This window comes from Pseudophryne corroboree, chromosome 3 (genome assembly GCF_028390025.1).
Source record: "Pseudophryne corroboree isolate aPseCor3 chromosome 3, aPseCor3.hap2, whole genome shotgun sequence".
Taxonomy (NCBI): Eukaryota; Metazoa; Chordata; class Amphibia; order Anura; family Myobatrachidae; genus Pseudophryne; species Pseudophryne corroboree.
In genome coordinates, this window is record NC_086446.1 from 516,314,039 (window position 1) to 516,338,364 (window position 24,326).

Sequence of the window (24,326 nt, forward strand, 5' to 3'; positions counted from 1 at the left end):
TCTTCTTCCTCAGGGCTGTCCATGGTGGAATAGTCTCTGAGCAGGCTGTGGACCAGCCTGCAACAGTCCTGGATGGACATCCTCTCCCTCCTCAGAATGAGGCGGTTCCTGGCTAGCCACGAAGCGTCCTTAATACAGTTCATAAGGCGCCAGGCTTCCTGGATCGCCCCAACGGTGTGGGTGCCAGGGAAAAGTCCGTAGAGTACCGAATGGTACGTGAGGCAGTTCCTTGGCACAGAGTTTTTCAGTTCGTTTTCCAGGGCATCCAACAACAACTGGGCCCAGGCACAGTCCCAAAACAGGTGCATAGATGTTTCCTCCTGTATGATGCACCTGGGGCAATGTCTATACCTGCACAGGTTCCGGGAGTGCATGAATGACCGGAGGGGCAAGCCCCCCTGGATGGCCATCCACGACAGGTCTTTGTGTCTGTTTGTGAGCCTTTTGGAGGCCACATTCTCCCAGACCTGTTTGGCAGTCGCTGAAGGGAGCCCCGGAATCGGTTCCAAATCGTCTTTAGCTCTGATGAGCTTGTAGATGGTCTTCGGCTTCCATAAGTCAGGTTTAACTCCCTCCAGTTGGTGTTCCCTCACGAACTTGGACACGTCCAGGTAGTACCACGGAGTGTTCCAGTTGTAAGGGATGGAGCTGTCCCATTTGTCCCAGCCGAGGTTCCTCCAAAGAGGCAGGAGGAAGAAACGGGACATGGAGTTTCCTGCAGAATCGTTCAAGTTCTCGTACATTGTCCTTCGGATGCAGTTACAGACGAAGAAGGCTCGAAGCATGGTGGGGATATCAGGGATACCCTTTCCACCCTTGAGGGGCTCCTTGTACATAACTGCACGCTTTACTCTGTCCATCTTGGAGCCCCAGATGAAGTGAAACACTGCCCTTGTGATGGCCCTGCAGACGGTTGCCAGAGGTGGCCAGGCCTGCGCGGTGTACTGCAGAACGGGAAGGATCTCGTTGCGCAGCACAAGTGATTTCCCCTCGATGGTAAGTTCTCTGAGGCTCCACAATCCAATCTTTTGTCGAACAGTTGCCAGTCTCTCTTCCCAACATCTCAGGGCTGCACCCTCGCCGCCGAACCAGACTCCCAAGATCTTGATGAAGTCGGGCTTGATGGCAAAAGGAAATGGTGCAGAGGATGACAGGTGCCACTTTCCGAAGAGCATAGCCTCTGACTTCCCGCAGTTGACTTTAGCCCCTGAGGCTCGGCCGAAGTTCTCGCAGGTCTGGACGAGCGCTGTCACCGAACGTTGATCCGCGCAGAAGACAGTGACATCATCCATGTACAGCGAACACTTGGCCTCTCGTCGGTCACGACCCGGTGCGGCGATCCCTCTGATCTCTGGATTCCGTCTGATGCATACAGCCATGAGCTCTATAACACAAACAAAAAGAAGGGGTGAAAGAGGGCAGCCTTGTCTGACCCCAGACAAGATGGAGAAGGGGTCAGTCTTCCAGCCGTTCACCAGCACCGAGCTGTGGATATCAAGGTACATCAGGTTAACATACGTACAAAACATTTTACCGAGGCCAAATTTATGCAGAACCCTGCCCATCAGCTCATGTGAGACACGATCGAAGGCCTTCTCCTGGTCGAGGCTGACCAGGGCCGCGTGAACGTTCCGATCCTTGATGTAATGGACCGTGTCTCTGAGGAGGGCGAGGCTGTCTGCAATCCTGCGACCAGGAATGGCGCAGGTCTGGTCCGGGTGAATGATCTGTCCGATGACAGCCTTCAGCCTGTTAGCGAGCACCTTGGCGAGGATCTTGTAGTCCACGTTTAAGAGAGAGATGGGCCTCCAATTTTTCAGCTCGCATCTCTCCCCCTTACGCTTATACAAGATCGTGATCATTCCCTCCCTCAGCGATGGGGGCATTTTGCCCTCCACCACCATTTCCCCATACAGCTCGAGCAGGTCCGGTCCAATGAGGTCCCACAGCGCTACATAGAGCTCTGCTGGGAGACCATCACTGCCCGGGGTCCTGCCCTGCCTAAAGGATCTGGCGGCAGAGTGCAACTCCTCCAACGCCAAGGGAGCATCCAGAGCGGCTTTACCTGCAGGATCAATTGTGTTAGTGATACCTGACAGGAACTTATCAGCCTCCTCGCTGTCTGTAGTCTTAGGGGAGTAGAGATCGCTGTAATAGTCGCGGACGACTTTCATCACGCCCTCCTTCCCCTGTCTGGGAATGCCGGTCTCATCTCGCAGCTCAGTCAGGGGCGTGTGGCCAGAGTGGAGTTTCCTGAAAAAGAAAGAAGTAGGTTTCTCGTCCTTCTCAAGGTTCTCCACCTTGGACCGGAAGACGATACGTCTGGATTCCTCCTCAAAGTGCCTTTTCAGGCCCCCTTTGGTCTCATCCAGCTCGTCTCTCACGTCCCAGCCGCACCGTTGGAGGTCCAGCAGGGACTGCAGATGTCTTTGCAGTCTCTTGAAGTTCCTCTTTCGGTCGCACGCCTGTTGTCTCCCTTTAACCTGAAAGAAACTGCGAATGTTAGCCTTAGCATATTCCCACCAGTCGCTCATACATTCAAAATAACATTTGTCATTTTTCCATGTAATGTAGGCATCCTTCAGCTCCGCCAGCACCTCCTCTCTTTCCAGTAGGGCGCAATTCAACTTCCAGGAGCCTGGGCCAGGTGAAAAACCGCTGCCCAGGACTCCTTGGAAGAGAATGGCCCTGTGGTCTGAGAAGAAGCAGGGGACCATAGAATGCCTCGTCTGCTTCACTGCTCTAGAGGTAAACACAAAGTCAATGCGGGAACGCACAGAGCCATCGGGGCGGCTCCATGTATAATTCACGGAGCCGGACCCCATGGAGCCCATAGCGTCCCGCAGTGATGCTTCGGTCACCATTTCTATAAGCAGTTTAGACGTCACATCAAGCTTGGTAGAGTTGCTGGTGCTGCGTCCATCCTCTTCCATGGTGCAGTTGAAGTCTCCTGCCATCACTACCGCCCTAGTGGTTGCGAGCTGCGGTCGCAGGGTCTGGAAAAGCTCCAAACGCTCATTCTTGAAAGGGGGGGCGTACACGCAGATAAGCCTAATAGGCTCACCTGCCCAGGAGCCGTCTACGATAAGCAATCTGCCGCAGACGAGCTCCTGAACAGAATCTAGCGTGAAGAGGCTCCCCCTGATAAGAATGGCGACCCCTGCAGACTTACACTCACCCCCACCGGACCAATAGGAGGCGCCGTGAGACCACTGCCTGCCCAGATGTTTGTAGGACTTGGAGAAAGGAAGAGAGCATTCCTGCAACATGTACACATCACATTTCTGACTATCTAAGAAAGTAAACACAGACTGTCTTCTAAGCTTATCCTTAATACTCCTCACATTAATGGTGAAAATTGAAAATGACGCCATTAGTTGGGGAAAAAAGAGAGGTTAGGCAACAGTTCTACATTTACGTTACCACTCCGTCGGGCGGGGCTTCCTCGGCATCGGATGCCAGGTTCCCTTGCTCGGGTAGCGGCGAGTTGTCTCCCAGTATCCGGTCGAGTAAGGCGTCGGCGTTGGCATCCAGCTCCTCCTCCTCCTCCCTGCTGAATGCCTCCGCCAGCTCCTCCATTTCTTCTTCCAGCGGGATCAGCTCGACCGCCAGTTTCTTAGAGGATTCGGAGTCCGCAGACGGGCTGTCGAGCTCCTTCCTCTTGCAGTTCCGTGTCTTCTCGGCACCTGCAGTTGGAGTAAGAGGGGAGGGGAGGGCGGGGAAATCTTCCTGGGAAGAAAGGTCAGGTGGGGCGGGGGTGGCTGGGTTGGGAGAGACAATGGGCTGGGTAGGAGAGTCGGAGGAGGGGTCAGGGAGGGTTGCGACAGTGGTAGGGATGGGAGTCACTGTCGCAGGGGGTGGGCTGGTGGAGATGGGGAGGGAGGTGGTGAGGGAGGATGGGAGGGGGGTGGGTTTGACTGGTTTCTTACCCTCCTGCGGTTTCTTTTCCTTCTGCGTAGCAGAGGGCAGCAGCTTGAGGGCAGGGTTGGCACGTCCGGTCACCACAGCTGAGTAGGTTCTCGACCTACTCGGGCAGTCCCTGTAGACGTGGTCCACTTTGCCGCACAGGTTGCAGGTTTTCCTCGTGGGGCAGTCCTTGGTCTCATGGCTGGCCATGTGGCAATTCTTGCATGCCGGGACCTTGCAGTCCTTCATCACGTGGCCCATCCCGCCGCACTTCCTGCAGTTGCGTGGCTGGTCGGCGTAGTGGAGAAGTCCTTGAGATCCCCCCAGGGAGAAGCACTGTGGGAGGTGCTTGACTCCTTCTGGGCACGAGGTGTCCTTTTGCAGGACGACGATCACAGCCCACTTTCCAGTCCAGAAGCTGTTCCCATCCAGAACCCTTGTGGGGTCCTTCTTGACGGTACAGAACCGGCTGAGGAAGGTGACAATGTCCTTGATGGGCGTGTGTGGGTTCCTCATTGAAACCGTCACCCGCCTTTCCTCTCTTTGAATAGGGCAATTGCCCACAAAGCGGGAGAAAGGGGATTCGGGTCTCGCCGATTTCACTGCCTCCCAGTACCTCTTGCAGATGGCAAGGGAGGCGAAGGTGACGTAAAAGATCCCCTTCAGGTAATTCTGGATGCTGAGGGTTTCAGCGGTCGAGAAGCCCTGGTCCAGGATCATCTTCTTCCCAAAGGTCTCCACTGTCATGTCCGGCATCCGTCCATCCACCTCCTTCAACTTCATCACCACGGTGAATCTCATCCAGGGCTCCAGGGACGGTTTGTCTTTGGTGCTCACCTGGGTGGGTGTCGCTGGCGGTGTTGCTGCAGGGGTTGTGGCGCTGGTTGCGGTCGATCCGGTGGGGGCTTTGGCGGTTTTTTTCGCCGTCTTGGCCTGGCTCTTCTTGGCGAGGGTGGCCGGAGTGGAGGCAGAGGCTGGAGCAGCTGGGGCTGGAGCAGCTGGGGCTGGAACAGCGGCGGCTGGGGCAGCGGTGGCCATACTCACGGGTCCTTTGGCGTAGAAGGCGGGGCGGAGGATCAGCGCTGTCGTCGAGAGGAGGAGAGGCGGTCGGTCGCTTCAGAGGGCAGAGCCAGCAAGTCTAGCCCTCCAGTGCAGGTAGGGGGCGCTGCAGAGCTTCTCCGGCGAAGTCCCTTTTCTCCACGCAGTCTTGCTGGCGTAGGGGGGGTATCTTCTCCAGAGGGCAGAGCAAACAAGTCTAACCCTCTGCTGTAGCTGGGGAGCGATGCAAATCTTCACCCTCTTCAAGCGATCTTCTCCTTCTCCTCGCAGTCTCGACTTTCGATTTTTCTGGCTTCTCGGCCCGGGTGCAGCTTAGCCCTGAGAAGGACAATTGTCGGTCCAAGAAACAAGGTAGCACCGTCAGTCAGCGTGAACTGATAAGAACAGATTTTTTTTTTTTTTATCGAAGCCCGAGGTGCGTGACTTCATCACCCAGTGTCTGTGACCAAACGTGCTGGGGGCGAAGGTTCTTGGACCCTCTCCGAAAGGAGAAGGGCCCCGTTACTCCCCTAACCCTCAGAGCCCGAAGGCCTACTGGGGGAAAAAAGGGACTGTGGGTCCCCCCTTGCCAAAGCGCGGAGGGACCCTCGTGTGTCCCCAGGGTTGGCCGAAGCTTCCCCCTGGGGACCGATATCAGCCTCTGGCCCTCCCCAAAAGGAGAGGGCCTCAGCAACTTAGGAGAGAGGGTGGCCCATAAGGGTCTCACCTTAACCCCAACAAAACCGTGACGTGACACACTACAAAAAACATAAAAAGTGCTAGTGCTGTGCGTAAGTGCAAAACACGTGAGTGGGCATAAATAAATAAATAAGCCCCAGCCAGAAGGCCGGGGGGTATAAAAAATTTTCCTTACCCTAGCCAAAAGGCCAGGGCAAAGGAAGTGGGTGCAGACAGGAAGGGTTGAAGTGTTAAGTGCTAAAGTGCCTTAGTGCAAAGGTGGCTCGAAACCCCAGTGCATTTCCGGCACCCCTGTCCCTTCCAGTTCCAGGGGCACGAAACACCTCGAGCTTCTAGCTGCTCCCGACCTCTCAGCCAGACCCAGTTTCATACCCACTCGGTGCCAGGGTCAACCCCCAGTACGAGAAGAGATACTAGACCAGGCCTTTCTCCACTCCACGCAAGGGGCCTTTTTTCATCCCCTTAGAAGGACGGTGGATACTAAGCCTAGTTTTTCTCCCCTCTCGACCAGAGGCAGCGCCACACCCCAGCATTTGGTACTCCACAAAGTGTTTCTCCATTCCACATCTAGGAACCTCTCACGCTCCTAGTGTAAGAACAGATACTCCACCCTGTGTTTCCCTCGAGCAGGTACTACACTTGATCTTAGCCAAAAGGCCGAGAAGCGATAACCCGAATGTGGGCTGAGGGACCGGCGCAACCGAAACAGGATCTACAATCCATCATGGAGAATCACCCTCCCCAACGCACGCTCACACTATCTGCAGATTGACTTGACTTTTGTTGGCGGCGGCGGCGACAGCAAAGAAGAGGAGGAAGGAAGGAGAAGTCCGGACTGACAAGCAGGCAGTCACCCAGGCGCGCGCAACCACATTCCATCACTCACTCCTGCATCGTGAGTTTTCTCTCCTCTCCTGTCTTGCTGGCTGCTTGACTGACTGGCTGGCTGATGCACAATCATTTGCATTTGGTCCGCCTCCGACAACCACACCCACCAGACGTCTGCCGCCCGTCCCGTCTGTCCCTGCTGGCTCCGTGCTTATTATCACATTGACACAATGCTATGCACTTGCACTTCATCACTTAAGCAGTGGGACATTCATTCTGCAATGGAAGGTTCCCTGGCTGCCTTGAACCTCCTGTCTCTAAAATCTGGATTGTTTCAACCAACCCGTTCATCCTGGCAGATTTCAATTTTTCACTACAGTGTGAGGGCTCTGTGAAGTCATCATGATGCACACTCTATGATGTCATCATGATGCGACACATGTGATGTCATCATTATGCGACACACGTGATGTCACAATGTGCTTGGCTGTATGGACTGCATTTGCTTGGCTTGCTAACTGACATCCACTTGAGGGAGACACACACCAGGAGATGGATGCAGCATATACACATACTGCAGAGCTTGTGCCTTTAGTGCCTGTAACAGCAACTATCCACACCTCCTGCAACCAGCGTGGACACCACCGCCACAAAAATAAAAATTAGTTCCAAACATGAACAGGTCGAAAAGACCAGCCGAAAGGATGATCATGATAGTAAGTTAAAAATGTAGGAATTCATTTCGAAGAGGTAAGGCTTCTTCGTTCATACTTAGTTTGCATTCAAGAATTAGGCCTACGTAGGCCTCACATCCAAATGCTGATCAACTGTTTCAATTTGTCTTGTGCAGAAGGAGGGAATTCAATGGAGACAAGAAGTAGACGCTAAATAAGACTCCACACAGTAGTTCACAGGTGCTTTTATTCATCCATTGTAACATTTTAATAGACAGCAAAGATTGAATACAATTTTGACACAGTATAAAAAGCATGCTTACAAAATCCAAGAGTTTATCAATGCAGCAGGCAAAAAAACATTGCAAATCCTGGGGAATAAGCTGAGAAGTCAGCATTCATCTATTTTTGGAATACAGAATAGGAAAGGTGCACCGGTCCCGGAGGTACTGCAATACCGGGTCAATGCGTGGAGTGGACAGAGCAAGCTCTTCTTCCATCTCCCTGTTCTAAAAATCCATTTAATATATGGCCCCCAGATAGGGGGCGTATCAGATATTAAACTGATAAGAACAGATTTTTTTTTTTTATCGAAGCCCGAGGTGCGTGACTTCATCACCCAGTGTCTGTGACCAAACGTGCTGGGGGCGAAGGTTCTTGGACCCTCTCCGAAAGGAGAAGGGCCCCGTTACTCCCCTAACCCTCAGAGCCCGAAGGCCTACTGAGGGAAAAAAGGGACTGTGGGTCCCCCCTTGCCGAAGCGCGGAGGGACCCTCGTGTGTCCCCAGGGTTGGCCGAAGCTTCCCCCTGGGGACCGATATCAGCCTCTGGCCCTCCCCAAAAGGAGAGGGCCTCAGCAACTTAGGAGAGAGGGTGGCCCATAAGGGTCTCACCTTAACCCCAACAAAACCGTGACGTGACACACTACAAAAAACATAAAAAGTGCTAGTGCTGTGCGCAAGTGCAAAACACGTGAGTGGGCATAAATAAATAAATAAGCCCCAGCCAGAAGGCCGGGGGGTATAAAAAATTTTCCTTACCCTAGCCAAAAGGCCAGGGCAAAGGAAGTGGGTGCAGACAGGAAGGGTTGAAGTGTTAAGTGCTAAAGTGCCTTAGTGCAAAGGTGGCTCGAAACCCCAGTGCATTTCCGGCACCCCTGTCCCTTCCAGTTCCAGGGGCACGAAACACCTCGAGCTTCTAGCTGCTCCCGACCTCTCAGCCAGACCCAGTTTCATACCCACTCGGTGCCAGGGTCAACCCCCAGTACGAGAAGAGATACTAGACCAGGCCTTTCTCCACTCCACGCAAGGGGCCTTTTTTCATCCCCTTAGAAGGACGGTGGATACTAAGCCTAGTTTTTCTCCCCTCTCGACCAGAGGCAGCGCCACACCCCAGCATTTGGTACTCCACAAAGTGTTTCTCCATTCCACATCTAGGAACCTCTCACGCTCCTAGTGTAAGAACAGATACTCCACCCTGTGTTTCCCTCGAGCAGGTACTACACTTGATCTTAGCCAAAAGGCCGAGAAGCGATAACCCGAATGTGGGCTGAGGGACCGGTGCAACCGAAACAGGATCTACAATCCATCATGGAGAATCACGCTCACACTATCTGCAGATTGACTTGACTTTTGTTGGCGGCGGCGGCGACGACAGCAAAGAAGAGGAGGAAGGAAGGAGAAGTCCGGACTGACAAGCAGGCAGTCACCCAGGCGCGCGCAACCACATTCCATCACTCACTCCTGCATCGTGAGTTTTCTCTCCTCTCCTGTCTTGCTGGCTGCTTGACTGACTGGCTGGCTGATGCACAATCATTTGCATTTGGTCCGCCTCCGACAACCACACCCACCAGACGTCTGCCGCCCGTCCCGTCTGTCCCTGCTGGCTCCGTGCTTATTATCACATTGACACAATGCTATGCACTTGCACTTCATCACTTAAGCAGTGGGACATTCATTCTGCAATGGAAGGTTCCCTGGCTGCCTTGAACCTCCTGTCTCTAAAATCTGGATTGTTTCAACCAACCCGTTCATCCTGGCAGATTTCAATTTTTCACTACAGTGTGAGGGCTCTGTGAAGTCATCATGATGCACACTCTATGATGTCATCATGATGCGACACATGTGATGTCATCATTATGCGACACACGTGATGTCACAATGTGCTTGGCTGTATGGACTGCATTTGCTTGGCTTGCTAACTGACATCCACTTGAGGGAGACACACACCAGGAGATGGATGCAGCATATACACATACTGCAGAGCTTGTGCCTTTAGTGCCTGTAACAGCAACTATCCACACCTCCTGCAACCAGCGTGGACACCACCGCCACAAAAATAAAAATTAGTTCCAAACATGAACAGGTCGAAAAGACCAGCCGAAAGGATGATCATGATAGTAAGTTAAAAATGTAGGAATTCATTTCGAAGAGGTAAGGCTTCTTCGTTCATACTTAGTTTGCATTCAAGAATTAGGCCTACGTAGGCCTCACATCCAAATGCTGATCAACTGTTTCAATTTGTCTTGTGCAGAAGGAGGGAATTCAATGGAGACAAGAAGTAGACGCTAAATAAGACTCCACACAGTAGTTCACAGGTGCTTTTATTCATCCATTGTAACATTTTAATAGACAGCAAAGATTGAATACAATTTTGACACAGTATAAAAAGCATGCTTACAAAATCCAAGAGTTTATCAATGCAGCAGGCAAAAAAACATTGCAAATCCTGGGGAATAAGCTGAGAAGTCAGCATTCATCTATTTTTGGAATACAGAATAGGAAAGGTGCACCGGTCCCGGAGGTACTGCAATACCGGGTCAATGCGTGGAGTGGACAGAGCAAGCTCTTCTTCCATCTCCCTGTTCTAAAAATCCATTTAATATATGGCCCCCAGATAGGGGGCGTATCAGATATTAAACTGATAAGAACAGATTTTTGATTGAAAAAGCGTCTTTATTGGTATAAAGTTGCAAAAAACAGACGGGAACATTGACAAACATAAGTGCCGTGTCGCAGCACAGGCCAAAACACAGCACAGATGCAGACTGTATAGTGCAGTCGAAGAACTACGGCGCGGGCCTGTAGCCTACACTGTAGTTCTCAGGCTGCACTATGCAATTAAACGATACAATAACACAACAGTAAATAAGGCTATGGGTGTGGAGGGTAGGGGGGTGAGGGAGGGTGAATCACAAGCCCGAAGCTTTATTGAAAGACAGACACATATAAGGGGAAGGGCAATAAATAGCAGACATCAATAAAACAACAGACATTGTGAGTGAGGGGGAAGGGGCCACGGTCCCAAAGTCTCATTTTCGGTTCGGACAAGGGGAGAGGGGCAGAAAAAGGGGGGCTTTAATCCTCTTCTTCCTCAGGGCTGTCCATGGTGGAATAGTCTCTGAGCGAGCTGTGAACCAGCCTGCAACAGTCCTGGATAGACATCCTCTCCCTCCTCAGAATGAGGCGGTTCCTGGCAAGCCACGAAGCGTCCTTAACACTGTTCATAAGGCGCCAGGCTTCCTGGATCGCCCCAACGGTGTGGGTGCCAGGGAATAGTCCGTAGAGTACCGAATGGTACGTGAGACAGTTCCTTGGCACAGAGTTTTTCAGTTCGTTTTCCAGGGCGTCCAACAACAACTGGGCCCAGGCACAGTCCCAAAACAGGTGCATAGATGTTTCCTCGTGTATGATGCACCTGGGGCAATGTCTGTACCTGCACAGGTTCCGGGAGTGCATGAATGACCGGAGGGGCAGGCCCCCCTGGATGGCCATCCACGACAGGTCTTTGTGTCTGTTTGTGAGCCTTTTAGAGGCCACATTCTCCCAGACCTGTTTGGCAGTCGCTGAAGGGAGCCCCGGAATCGGCTCCAAATCGTCTTTAGCTCTGATGAGCTTGTAGATCGTCTTCGATTTCCATAAGTCAGGTTTAACTCCCTCCAGTTGGTGTTCCCTCACGAACTTGGACACGTCCAGGTAGAACCACGGGGTGTTCCAGTTGTAAGGGATGGAGCTGTCCCATTTGTCCCAGCCGAGGTTCCTCCAAAGAGGCAGGAGGAAGAAACGGGACATGGAGTTTCCTGCAGAATCGTTCAAGTTCTCGTACATTGTCCTGCGGATGCAGTTACACACGAAGAAGGCTCGAAGCATGGTTGGGATATCCGGAATACCCTTTCCACCCTTGAGGGGCTCCTTGTACATAACTGACCGCTTTACTCTGTCCATCTTGGAGCCCCAGATGAAGTGAAACACTGCCCTCGTGATGGCCCTGCAGACGGTTGCCAGGGGTGGCCAGGCCTGCGCGGTGTACTGCAGAACAGGAAGAATCTCGTTGCGCAGCACAAGTGATTTCCCCTCGATGGTAAGTTCTCTGAGGCTCCACAATCCGATCTTTTGGCGAACAGTCGCCAGTCTCTCGTCCCAACATCTCAGGGCTGCACCCTCGCCGCCGAACCAGACTCCGAGAATCTTAATGAAGTCGGGCTTGATGGCGAAAGGAAATGGTGCAGAGGATGACAGGTGCCACTTTCCGAAGAGCATAGCCTCTGACTTCCCGCAGTTGACTTTAGCCCCTGAGGCTCGGCCGAAGTTCTCGCAGGTCTGGACGAGTGCTGTCACCGAACGTTGATCCGCGCAGAAGACAGTGACGTCATCCATGTACAGCGAACACTTGGCCTCTCGTCGGTCACGACCCGGTGCGGCGATCCCTCTGATCTCTGGATTCCGTCTGATGCATACAGCCATGAGCTCTATAACACAAACAAAAAGAAGAGGTGAAAGCGGGCAGCCTTGTCTGACCCCGGACAAGATGGAAAAGGGGTCAGTCTTCCAGCCGTTCACCAGCACCGAGCTGTGGATATCAAGGTACATCAGGTTAACATACGTACAAAACATTTTACCGAGGCCAAATTTATGCAGAACCCTGCCCATCAGCTCATGTGAGACACGATCAAAGGCCTTCTCCTGATCAAGGCTGACCAGGGCCGCGTGCACGTTCCGATCCTTGATGTAATGGACCGTGTCTCTGAGGAGGGCGAGGCTGTCTGCAATCCTGCGACCGGGGATGGCGCAGGTCTGGTCCGGGTGAATGATCTGTCCGATGACATCCTTCAGCCTGTTGGCGAGCACCTTGGCGAGGATCTTGTAGTCCACGTTTAAGAGAGAGATGGGCCTCCAATTCTTCAGCTCATATCTCTCCCCCTTACGCTTATACAAGATCGTGATCATTCCCTCCCTCAGCGATGGGGGCATTTTGCCCTCCACCACCATCTCCCCGTACAGCTCGAGCAGGTCCGGTCCAATGAGGTCCCACAGCGCTACGTAGAGCTCTGCTGGGAGACCGTCACTGCCCGGGGTCCTGCCCTGCCTAAAGGATTTGGCGGCAGAGTGCAACTCCTCCAACGCCAAGGGAGCATCCAGAGTGGCTTTGCCTGCAGGATCAATAGAGTTAGTGATACCTGACAGGAACTTATCGGCCTCCTCGCTGTCTGTGGTCTTAGGGGAGTAGAGGTCGCTGTAGTAGTCTCTGACGACTTTCATCACGCCCTCCTTCCCCTGTCTGGGGATGCCGGTCTCATCTCGCAGCTCGGTCAGGGGCGTGTGGCCAGAGTGGAGTTTCCTGAAAAAGAACGAATTACATTTCTCGTCCTTCTCAAGGTTCTCCACCTTGGAACGGAAGACGATACGTCTGGATTCCTCCTCAAAGTGCCTTTTCAGGCCCCCTTTGGTCTCATCCAGCTCGTCTCTCACGTCCCAGCCGCACCGTTGGAGGTCCAGTAGGGACTGCAGAAGTCTCTGCAGCCTCTTGAAGTTCCTCTTTCGGTCGCACGCCTGTTGTCTCCCTTTAACCTGAAAGAAACTGCGAATGTTAGCCTTAGCATATTCCCACCAGTCGCTCATACATTCAAAATAACATTTGTCATTTTTCCATGTGATGTAGGCATCCTTCAGCTCCGCCAGCACCTCCTCTCTTTCCAGCAGGGCACAGTTCAACTTCCAAGAGCCTGGGCCAGGAGCGAAGCCGCTACCCAGGACTCCTTGGAAGAGAATGGCCCTGTGGTCTGAGAAGAAGCAGGGGACCATAGAATGCCTGGTCTGCTTCACTGTTCTAGAGGTAAACACAAAGTCAATGCGGGAACGCACAGAGCCATCGGGGCGGCTCCATGTATAGTTCACGGAGCCGGACCCCATGGAGCCCATAGCGTCCCGCAGTGATGCTTCGGTCACCATTTCTATGAGCAGTTTAGACGTCACATCAAGCTTGGTACAGTTGCTGGTGCTGCGTCCATCCTCTTCCATGGTGCAGTTGAAGTCTCCTGCCATCACTACCGCCCTAGTGGTTGCGAGCTGCGGTCGCAGGGTCTGGAAAAGCTCCAAACGCTCATTCTTGCCAGGGGGGGCGTACACGCAGATAAGCCTAATAGGCTCGCCTGCCCAGGAACCGTCTACGATAAGCAATCTGCCGCAGACGAGTTCCTGAACAGAATCTAGCGTGAAGAGGCTCCCCCTAATAAGAATGGCGACCCCTGCAGACTTACACTCACCCCCACCGGACCAATAGGAGGCGCCGTGAGACCACTGCCTGCCCAGATGTTTGTAGGACCTGGAGAAAGGAAGAGAGCATTCCTGCAACATGTACACATCACATTTCTGACTATCTAGGAAAGTAAACACAGACTGTCTTCTAAGCTTGTCCTTAATACTCCTCACATTAATGGTGAAAATTGAAAATGACGCCATTAGTTGGGGAAAAAAGAGAGGTTAGGCAACAGTTCTACATTTACGTTACCACTCCGTCGGGCGGGGCTTCCTCGGCATCGGATGCCAGGTTCCCTTGCTCGGGTAGCGGCGAGCTGTCTCCCAGTATCCGGTCGAGTAAGGCGTCGGCGTTGGCATCCAGCTCCTCCTCCTCCTCCCTGCTGAATGCCTCCGCCAGCTCCTCCATTTCTTCTTCCAGCGGGATCAGCTCGACCGCCAGTTTCTTAGAGGATTCGGAGTCCGCAGACGGGCTGTCGAGCTCCTTCCTCTTGCAGTTCCGTGTCTTCTCGGCACCTGCAGTTGGAGTAAGGGGGGAGGGGAGGGCGGGGAAATCTTCCTGGGAAGAAAGGTCAGGTGGGGCAGGGGTGGCTGGGTTGGGAGAGACAATGGGCTGGGTAGGAGAGTCGGAGGAGGGGTCAGGGAGGGTTGCGACAGTGGTAGGGATGGGAGTCACTGTCGCAGGGGGTGGGCTGGTGGAGATGGGGAGGGAGGTGGTGAGGGAGGATGGGAGGGGGGTGGGTTTGACAGGTTTCTTACCCTCCTGCGGTTTCTTTTCCTTCTGCGTAGCAGAGGGCAGCAGCTTGAGGGCAGGGTTGGCACGTCCGGTCACCACAGCTGAGTAGGTTCTCGACCTACTCGGGCAGTCCCTGTAGACGTGGTCCACTTTGCCGCACAGGTTGCAGGTTTTCCTCGTGGGGCAGTCTTTTGTCTCATGGCTGGCCATGTGGCAATTCTTGCATGCCGGGACCTTGCAGTCCTTCATCACGTGGCCCGTCCCGCCGCACTTCCTGCAGTTGCGTGGCTGGTCGGTGTAGTGGAGAAGTCCTTGGGATCCCCCCAGGGAGAAGCACTGTGGGAGGTGCTTGACTCCTTCTGGGCACGAGGTGTCCTTTTGCAGGACGACGATCACAGCCCACTTTCCGGTCCAGAAGCTGTTCCCATCCAGAACCCTTGTGGGGTCCTTCTTGACGGTACAGAACCGGCTGAGGAAGGTGACAATGTCCTTGATGGGCGTGTGTGGGTTCCTCATTGAAACCGTCACCCGCCTTTCCTCTCTTTGAATAGGGCAATTGCCCACAAAGCGGGAGAAAGGGGATTCGGGTCTCGCCGATTTCACTGCCTCCCAGTACCTCTTGCAGATGGCAAGGGAGGCGAAGGTGACGTAAAAGATCCCCTTCAGGTAATTCTGGATGCTGAGGGTTTCAGCGGTCGAGAAGCCCTGGTCCAGGATCATCTTCTTCCCAAAGGTCTCCACTGTCATGTCCGGCATCCGTCCATCCACCTCCTTCAACTTCATCACCACGGTGAATCTCATCCAGGGCTCCAGGGACGGTTTGTCTTTGGTGCTCACCTGGGTGGGTGCCGCTGGCGGTGTTGCTGCGGGGGTTGTGGCGCTGGGTGCGGCCGATCCGGTGGGGGCTTTGGCGGTTTTTTTCGCCGTCTTGGCCTGGCTCTTCTTGGCGAGGGTGGCCGGAGTGGAGGCAGAGGCTGGAGCCGCTGGGGCTGGAGCAGCGGGGGCTGGAACAGCGGCGGCTGGGGCAGCGGTGGCCATACTCACGGGTCCTTTGGCGTAGAAGGCGGGGCGGAGGATCAGCGCTGTCGTCGAGAGGAGGAGAGGCGGTCGGTCGCTTCAGAGGGCAGAGCCAGCAAGTCTAACCCTCCAGTGCAGGTAGGGGGCGCTGCAGAGCTTCTCCGGCGAAGTCCCTTTTCTCCACGCAGTCTTGCTGGCGGAGGGGGGGGGTATCTTCTCCAGGGGGCAGAGCAAACAAGTCTAACCCTCTGCTGTAGCTGGGGAGCGATGCAAATCTTCACCCTCTTCAAGCGATCTTCTCCTTCTCCTCGCAGTCTCGGCTTTCGATTTTTCTGGCTTCTCGGCCCGGGTGCAGCTTAGCCCTGAGAAGGACAATTGTCGGTCCAAGAAACAAGGTAGCACCGTCAGTCAGCGTGAACTGATAAGAACAGATTTTTTTTTTTATCGAAGCCCGAGGTGCGTGACTTCATCACCCAGTGTCTGTGACCAAACGTGCTGGGGGCGAAGGTTCTTGGACCCTCTCCGAAAGGAGAAGGGCCCCGTTACTCCCCTAACCCTCAGAGCCCGAAGGCCTACTGAGGGAAAAAAGGGACTGTGGGTCCCCCCTTGCCGAAGCGCGGAGGGACCCTCGTGTGTCCCCAGGGTTGGCCGAAGCTTCCCCCTGGGGACCGATATCAGCCTCTGGCCCTCCCCAAAAGGAGAGGGCCTCAGCAACTTAGGAGAGAGGGTGGCCCATAAGGGTCTCACCTTAACCCCAACAAAACCGTGACGTGACACACTACAAAAAACATAAAAAGTGCTAGTGCTGTGCACAAGTGCAAAACACGTGAGTGGGCATAAATAAATAAATAAATAAGCCCCAGCCAGAAGGCCGGGGGGTATAAAAAATTTTCCTTACCCTAGCCAAAAGGCCAGGGCAAAGGAAGTGGGTGCAGACAGGAAGGGTTGAAGTGTTAAGTGCTAAAGTGCCTTAGTGCAAAGGTGGCTCGAAACCCCAGTGCATTTCCGGCACCCCTGTCCCTTCCAGTTCCAGGGGCACGAAACACCTCGAGCTTCTAGCTGCTCCCGACCTCTCAGCCAGACCCAGTTTCATACCCACTCGGTGCCAGGGTCAACCCCCAGTACGAGAAGAGATACTAGACCAGGCCTTTCTCCACTCCACGCAAGGGGCCTTTTTTCATCCCCTTAGAAGGACGGTGGATACTAAGCCTAGTTTTCCTCCCCTCTCGACCAGAGGCAGCGCCACACCCCAGCATTTGGTACTCCACAAAGTGTTTCTCCATTCCACATCTAGGAACCTCTCACGCTCCTAGTGTAAGAACAGATACTCCACCCTGTGTTTCCCTCGAGCAGGTACTACACTTGATCTTAGCCAAAAGGCCGAGAAGCGATAACCCGAATGTGGGCTGAGGGACCGGCGCAACCGAAACAGGATCTACAATCCATCATGGAGAATCACCCTCCCCAACGCACGCTCACACTATCTGCAGATTGACTTGACTTTTGTTGGCGGCGGCGGCGACAGCAAAGAAGAGGAGGAAGGAAGGAGAAGTCCGGACTGACAAGCAGGCAGTCACCCAGGCGCGCGCAACCACATTCCATCACTCACTCCTGCATCGTGAGTTTTCTCTCCTCTCCTGTCTTGCTGGCTGCTTGACTGACTGGCTGGCTGATGCACAATCATTTGCATTTGGTCCGCCTCCGACAACCACACCCACCAGACGTCTGCCGCCCGTCCCGTCTGTCCCTGCTGGCTCCGTGCTTATTATCACATTGACACAATGCTATGCACTTGCACTTCATCACTTAAGCAGTGGGACATTCATTCTGCAATGGAAGGTTCCCTGGCTGCCTTGAACCTCCTGTCTCTAAAATCTGGATTGTTTCAACCAACCCGTTCATCCTGGCAGATTTCAATTTTTCACTACAGTGTGAGGGCTCTGTGAAGTCATCATGATGCACACTCTATGATGTCATCATGATGCGACACATGTGATGTCATCATTATGCGACACACGTGATGTCACAATGTGCTTGGCTGTATGGACTGCATTTGCTTGGCTTGCTAACTGACATCCACTTGAGGGAGACACACACCAGGAGATGGATGCAGCATATACACATACTGCAGAGCTTGTGCCTTTAGTGCCTGTAACAGCAACTATCCACACCTCCTGCAACCAGCGTGGACACCACCGCCACAAAAATAAAAATTAGTTCCAAACATGAACAGGTCGAAAAGACCAGCCGAAAGGATGATCATGATAGTAAGTTAAAAATGTAGGAATTCATTTCGAAGAGGTAAGGCTTCTTCGTTCATACTTAGTTTGCATTCAAGAATTAGGCCTACGTAGGCCTCACATCCAAATGCTGATCAACTGTTTCAATTTGTCTTGTGCAGAAGGAGGGAATTCAATGGAGACAAGAAGTAGACGCTAAATAAGACTCCACACAGTAGTTCACAGGTGCTTTTATTCATCCATTGTAACATTTTAATAGACAGCAAAGATTGAATACAATTTTGACACAGTATAAAAAGCATGCTTACAAAATCCAAGAGTTTATCAATGCAGCAGGCAAAAAAACATTGCAAATCCTGGGGAATAAGCTGAGAAGTCAGCATTCATCTATTTTTGGAATACAGAATAGGAAAGGTGCACCGGTCCCGGAGGTACTGCAATACCGGGTCAATGCGTGGAGTGGACAGAGCAAGCTCTTCTTCCATCTCCCTGTTCTAAAAATCCATTTAATATATGGCCCCCAGATAGGGGGCGTATCAGATATTAAACTGATAAGAACAGATTTTTTTGATTGAAAAAGCGTCTTTATTGGTATAAAGTTGCAAAAAACAGACGAATACATTGACAAACATAAGTGCCGTGTCGCAGCACAGGCCAAAACACAGCACAGATGCAGACTGTATAGTGCAGTCGAAGAACTACGGTGCGGGCCTGTAGCCTACCCTGTAGTTCTCAGGCTGCACTATGCAATTAAACGATACAATAACACAACATTAAATAAGGCTATGGGTGTGGAGGGTAGGGGGGTGAGGGAGGGTGAATCACAAGCCCGAAGCTTTATTGAAAAGACAGACACATATAAGGGGAAGGGCAATAAATAGAAGACATCAATAAAACAGCAGACATTGTGAGTGAGGGGGCAGGGGCCACGGTCCCAAAGTCTCATTTTCGGTTCGGACAAGGGGAGAGGGGCAGAAAAAGGGGGGTTTTAGTCCTCTTCTTCCTCAGGGCTGTCCATGGTGGAATAGTCTCTGAGCAAGCTGTGAACCAGCCTGCAACAGTCCTGGATAGACATCCTCTCCCTCCTCAGAATGAGGCGGTTCCTGGCAAGCCACGAAGCGTCCTTAACACAGTTCATAAGGCGCCAGGCTTCCTGGATCGCCCCAACGGTGTGGGTGCCAGGGAATAGTCCGTAGAGTACCGAATGGTACGTGAGACAGTTCCTTGGCACAGAGTTTTTCAGTTCGTTTTCCAGGGCGTCCAACAACAACTGGGCCCAGGCACAGTCCCAAAACAGGTGCATAGATGTTTCTTCATGTATGATGCACCTGGGGCAATGTCTGTACCTGCACAGGTTCCGGGAGTGCATGAATGACCGGAGGGGCAAGCCCCCCTGGATGGCCATCCACGACAGGTCTTTGTGTCTGTTTGTGAGCCTTTTGGAGGCCACATTCTCCCAGACCTGTTTGGCAGTCGCTGAAGGGAGCCCCGGAATCGGCTCCAAATCGTCTTTAGCTCTGATGAGCTTGTAGATCGTCTTTGATTTCCATAAGTCAGGTTTAACTCCCTCCAGTTGGTGTTCCCTCACGAACTTGGACACGTCCAGGTAGTACCACGGAGTGTTCCAGTTGTAAGGGATGGAGCTATCCCATTTGTCCCAGCCAAGGTTCCTCCAAAGAGGCAGGAGGAAGAAACGGGACATGGAGTTTCCTGCAGAATCGTTCGTGTTCTCGTACATTGTCCTGCGGATGCAGTTACACACGAAGAAGGCTCGAAGCATGGTTGGGATATCTGGAATACCCTTTCCTCCCTTGAGGGGCTCCTTGTACATAACTGACCGCTTTACTCTGTCCATCTTGGAGCCCCAGATGAAGTGAAACACTGCCCGTGTGATGGCCCTGCAGACGGTTGCCAGGGGTGGCCAGGCCTGCGCGGTGTACTGCAGAACGGGAAGGATCTCGTTGCGCAGCACAAGTGATTTCCCCTCGATGGTAAGATCTCTGAGGCTCCACAATCCAATCTTTTGGCGAACAGTCGCCAGTCTCTCGTCCCAACATCTCAGGGCTGCACCCTCGCCGCCGAACCAGACTCCGAGAATCTTAATGAAGTCGGGCTTGATGGCGAAAGGAAATGGTGCAGAGGATGACAGGTGCCACTTTCCGAAGAGCATAGCCTCTGACTTCCCGCAGTTGACTTTAGCCCCTGAGGCTCGGCCGAAGTTCTCGCAGGTCTGGACGAGTGCTGTCACCGAACGTTGATCCGCGCAGAAGACAGTGACGTCATCCATGTACAGCGAACACTTGGCCTCTCGTCGGTCACGACCCGGTGCGGCGATCCCTCTGATCTCTGGATTCCGTCTGATGCATACAGCCATGAGCTCTATAACACAAACAAAAAGAAGAGGTGAAAGCGGGCAGCCTTGTCTGACCCCGGACAAGATGGAAAAGGGGTCAGTCTTCCAGCCGTTCACCAGCACCGAGCTGTGGATATCAAGGTACATCAGGTTAACATACGTACAAAACATTTTACCGAGGCCAAATTTATACAGAACCCTGCCCATCAGCTCATGTGAGACACGATCAAAGGCCTTCTCCTGATCAAGGCTGACCAGGGCCGCGTGCACGTTCCGATCCTTGATGTAATGGACCGTGTCTCTGAGGAGGGCGAGGCTGTCTGCAATCCTGCGACCGGGGATGGCGCAGGTCTGGTCCGGGTGAATGATCTGTCCGATGACATCCTTCAGCCTGTTGGCGAGCACCTTGGCGAGGATCTTGTAGTCCACGTTTAAGAGAGAGATGGGCCTCCAATTCTTCAGCTCACATCTCTCCCCCTTACGCTTATACAAGATCGTGATCATTCCCTCCCTCAGCGATGGGGGCATTTTGCCCTCCACCACCATCTCCCCGTACAGCTCGAGCAGGTCCGGTCCAATGAGGTCCCACAGCGCTACGTAGAGCTCTGCTGGGAGACCGTCACTGCCCGGGGTCCTGCCCTGCCTAAAGGATTTGGCGGCAGAGTGCAACTCCTCCAACGCCAAGGGAGCATCCAGGGTGGCTTTGCCTGCAGGATCAATAGAGTTAGTGATACCTGACAGGAACTTATCGGCCTCCTCGCTGTCTGTGGTCTTAGGGGAGTAGAGGTCGCTGTAGTAGTCTCTGACGACTTTCATCACGCCCTCCTTCCCCTGTCTGGGGATGCCGGTCTCATCTCGCAGCTCGGTCAGGGGCGTGTGGCCAGAGTGGAGTTTCCTGAAAAAGAACGAATTACATTTCTCGTCCTTCTCAAGGTTCTCCACCTTGGAACGGAAGACGATACGTCTGGATTCCTCCTCAAAGTGCCTTTTCAGGCCCCCTTTGGTCTCATCCAGCTCGTCTCTCACGTCCCAGCCGCACCGTTGGAGGTCCAGTAGGGACTGCAGAAGTCTCTGCAGCCTCTTGAAGTTCCTCTTTCGGTCGCACGCCTGTTGTCTCCCTTTAACCTGAAAGAAACTGCGAATGTTAGCCTTAGCATATTCCCACCAGTCGCTCATACATTCAAAATAACATTTGTCATTTTTCCATGTGATGTAGGCATCCTTCAGCTCCGCCAGCACCTCCTCTCTTTCCAGCAGGGCACAGTTCAACTTCCAAGAGCCTGGGCCAGGAGCGAAGCCGCTACCCAGGACTCCTTGGAAGAGAATGGCCCTGTGGTCTGAGAAGAAGCAGGGGACCATAGAATGCCTGGTCTGCTTCACTGTTCTAGAGGTAAACACAAAGTCAATGCGGGAACGCACAGAGCCATCGGGGCGGCTCCATGTATAGTTCACGGAGCCGGACCCCATGGAGCCCATAGCGTCCCGCAGTGATGCTTCGGTCACCATTTCTATGAGCAGTTTAGACGTCACATCAAGCTTGGTAGAGTTGCTGGTGCTGCGTCCATCCTCTTCCATGGTGCAGTTGAAGTCTCCTGCCATCACTACCGCCCTAGTGGTTGCGAGCTGCGGTCGCAGGGTCTGGAAAAGCTCCAAACGCTCATTCTTGAAAGGGGGGGCGTACACGCAGATAAGCCTAATAGGCTCACCTGCCCAGGAGCCATCTACGACAAGTAATCTGCCGCAGACAAGCTCCTGAACAGAATCTAGCGTGAAGAGGCTCCCCCTAATAAGAATGGCGACCCCTGCAGACTTACACTCACCCCCACCGGACCAATAGGAGGCGCCGTGAGACCACTGCCTGCCCAGATGTTTGTAGGACCTGGAGAAAGGAAGAGAGCATTCCTGCAACATGTACACATCACATTTCTGACTATCTAGGAAAGTAAACACAGACTGTCTTCTAAGCTTGTCCTTAATACTCCTCACATTAATGGTGAAAATTGAAAATGACGCCATTAGTTGGGGAAAAAAGAGAGGTTAGGCAACAGTTCTACATTTACGTTACCACTCCGTCGGGCGGGGCTTCCTCGGCATCGGATGCCAGGTTCCCTTGCTCGGGTAGCGGCGAGCTGTCTCCCAGTATCCGGTCGAGTAAGGCGTCGGCGTTGGCATCCAGCTCCTCCTCCTCCTCCCTGCTGAATGCCTCCGCCAGCTCCTCCATTTCTTCTTCCAGCGGGATCAGCTCGACCGCCAGTTTCTTAGAGGATTCGGAGTCCGCAGACGGGCTGTCGAGCTCCTTCCTCTTGCAGTTCCGTGTCTTCTCGGCACCTGCAGTTGGAGTAAGGGGGGAGGGGAGGGCGGGGAAATCTTCCTGGGAAGAAAGGTCAGGTGGGGCAGGGGTGGCTGGGTTGGGAGAGACAATGGGCTGGGTAGGAGAGTCGGAGGAGGGGTCAGGGAGGGTTGCGACAGTGGTAGGGATGGGAGTCACTGTCGCAGGGGGTGGGCTGGTGGAGATGGGGAGGGAGGTGGTGAGGGAGGATGGGAGGGGGGTGGGTTTGACAGGTTTCTTACCCTCCTGCGGTTTCTTTTCCTTCTGCGTAGCAGAGGGCAGCAGCTTGAGGGCAGGGTTGGCACGTCCGGTCACCACAGCTGAGTAGGTTCTCGACCTACTCGGGCAGTCCCTGTAGACGTGGTCCACTTTGCCGCACAGGTTGCAGGTTTTCCTCGTGGGGCAGTCTTTTGTCTCATGGCTGGCCATGTGGCAATTCTTGCATGCCGGGACCTTGCAGTCCTTCATCACGTGGCCCGTCCCGCCGCACTTCCTGCAGTTGCGTGGCTGGTCGGTGTAGTGGAGAAGTCCTTGGGATCCCCCCAGGGAGAAGCACTGTGGGAGGTGCTTGACTCCTTCTGGGCACGAGGTGTCCTTTTGCAGGACGACGATCACAGCCCACTTTCCGGTCCAGAAGCTGTTCCCATCCAGAACCCTTGTGGGGTCCTTCTTGACGGTACAGAACCGGCTGAGGAAGGTGACAATGTCCTTGATGGGCGTGTGTGGGTTCCTCATTGAAACCGTCACCCGCCTTTCCTCTCTTTGAATAGGGCAATTGCCCACAAAGCGGGAGAAAGGGGATTCGGGTCTCGCCGATTTCACTGCCTCCCAGTACCTCTTGCAGATGGCAAGGGAGGCGAAGGTGACGTAAAAGATCCCCTTCAGGTAATTCTGGATGCTGAGGGTTTCAGCGGTCGAGAAGCCCTGGTCCAGGATCATCTTCTTCCCAAAGGTCTCCACTGTCATGTCCGGCATCCGTCCATCCACCTCCTTCAACTTCATCACCACGGTGAATCTCATCCAGGGCTCCAGGGACGGTTTGTCTTTGGTGCTCACCTGGGTGGGTGCCGCTGGCGGTGTTGCTGCGGGGGTTGTGGCGCTGGGTGCGGCCGATCCGGTGGGGGCTTTGGCGGTTTTTTTCGCCGTCTTGGCCTGGCTCTTCTTGGCGAGGGTGGCCGGAGTGGAGGCAGAGGCTGGAGCCGCTGGGGCTGGAGCAGCGGGGGCTGGAACAGCGGCGGCTGGGGCAGCGGTGGCCATACTCACGGGTCCTTTGGCGTAGAAGGCGGGGCGGAGGATCAGCGCTGTCGTCGAGAGGAGGAGAGGCGGTCGGTCGCTTCAGAGGGCAGAGCCAGCAAGTCTAACCCTCCAGTGCAGGTAGGGGGCGCTGCAGAGCTTCTCCGGCGAAGTCCCTTTTCTCCACGCAGTCTTGCTGGCGGAGGGGGGGGGTATCTTCTCCAGGGGGCAGAGCAAACAAGTCTAACCCTCTGCTGTAGCTGGGGAGCGATGCAAATCTTCACCCTCTTCAAGCGATCTTCTCCTTCTCCTCGCAGTCTCGGCTTTCGATTTTTCTGGCTTCTCGGCCCGGGTGCAGCTTAGCCCTGAGAAGGACAATTGTCGGTCCAAGAAACAAGGTAGCACCGTCAGTCAGCGTGAACTGATAAGAACAGATTTTTGATTGAAAAAGCGTCTTTATTGGTATAAAGTTGCAAAAAACAGACGGTAACATTGACAAACATAAGTGCCGTGTCGCAGCACAGGCCAAAACACAGCACAGATGCAGACTGTATAGTGCAGTCGAAGAACTACGGCGCGGGCCTGTAGCCTACACTGTAGTTCTCAGGCTGCACTATGCAATTAAACGATACAATAACACAACAGTAAATAAGGCTATGGGTGTGGAGGGTAGGGGGGTGAGGGAGGGTGAATCACAAGCCCGAAGCTTTATTGAAGGACAGACACATATAAGGGGAAGG

The 24,326-nt window shown here is 53.6% G+C and overlaps 1 non-coding gene and 5 pseudogenes across 1 annotated transcript; all 6 read right to left on the minus strand.

The window, feature by feature from the left end:
* Nucleotides 1-6,188: 6,188 nt before the first annotated feature.
* Nucleotides 6,189-6,312, minus strand: LOC134899836 (U2 spliceosomal RNA; annotated as a pseudogene).
* Nucleotides 6,313-7,569: 1,257 nt separating this feature from the next.
* Nucleotides 7,570-7,749, minus strand: LOC134899702 (U2 spliceosomal RNA; annotated as a pseudogene).
* An 806-nt stretch (nt 7,750-8,555) lies between these two features.
* On the minus strand, nt 8,556-8,679 carry LOC134899837 (U2 spliceosomal RNA; annotated as a pseudogene).
* Nucleotides 8,680-9,925: 1,246 nt separating this feature from the next.
* Nucleotides 9,926-10,109, minus strand: LOC134899693 (U2 spliceosomal RNA). Its single transcript, XR_010173334.1, has one exon. It is a non-coding gene; the product is annotated as a U2 spliceosomal RNA (small nuclear RNA).
* Nucleotides 10,110-16,699: 6,590 nt separating this feature from the next.
* On the minus strand, nt 16,700-16,823 carry LOC134899839 (U2 spliceosomal RNA; annotated as a pseudogene).
* Nucleotides 16,824-18,080: 1,257 nt separating this feature from the next.
* On the minus strand, nt 18,081-18,255 carry LOC134899691 (U2 spliceosomal RNA; annotated as a pseudogene).
* Between the last annotated feature and the right edge of the window lie 6,071 nt (nt 18,256-24,326).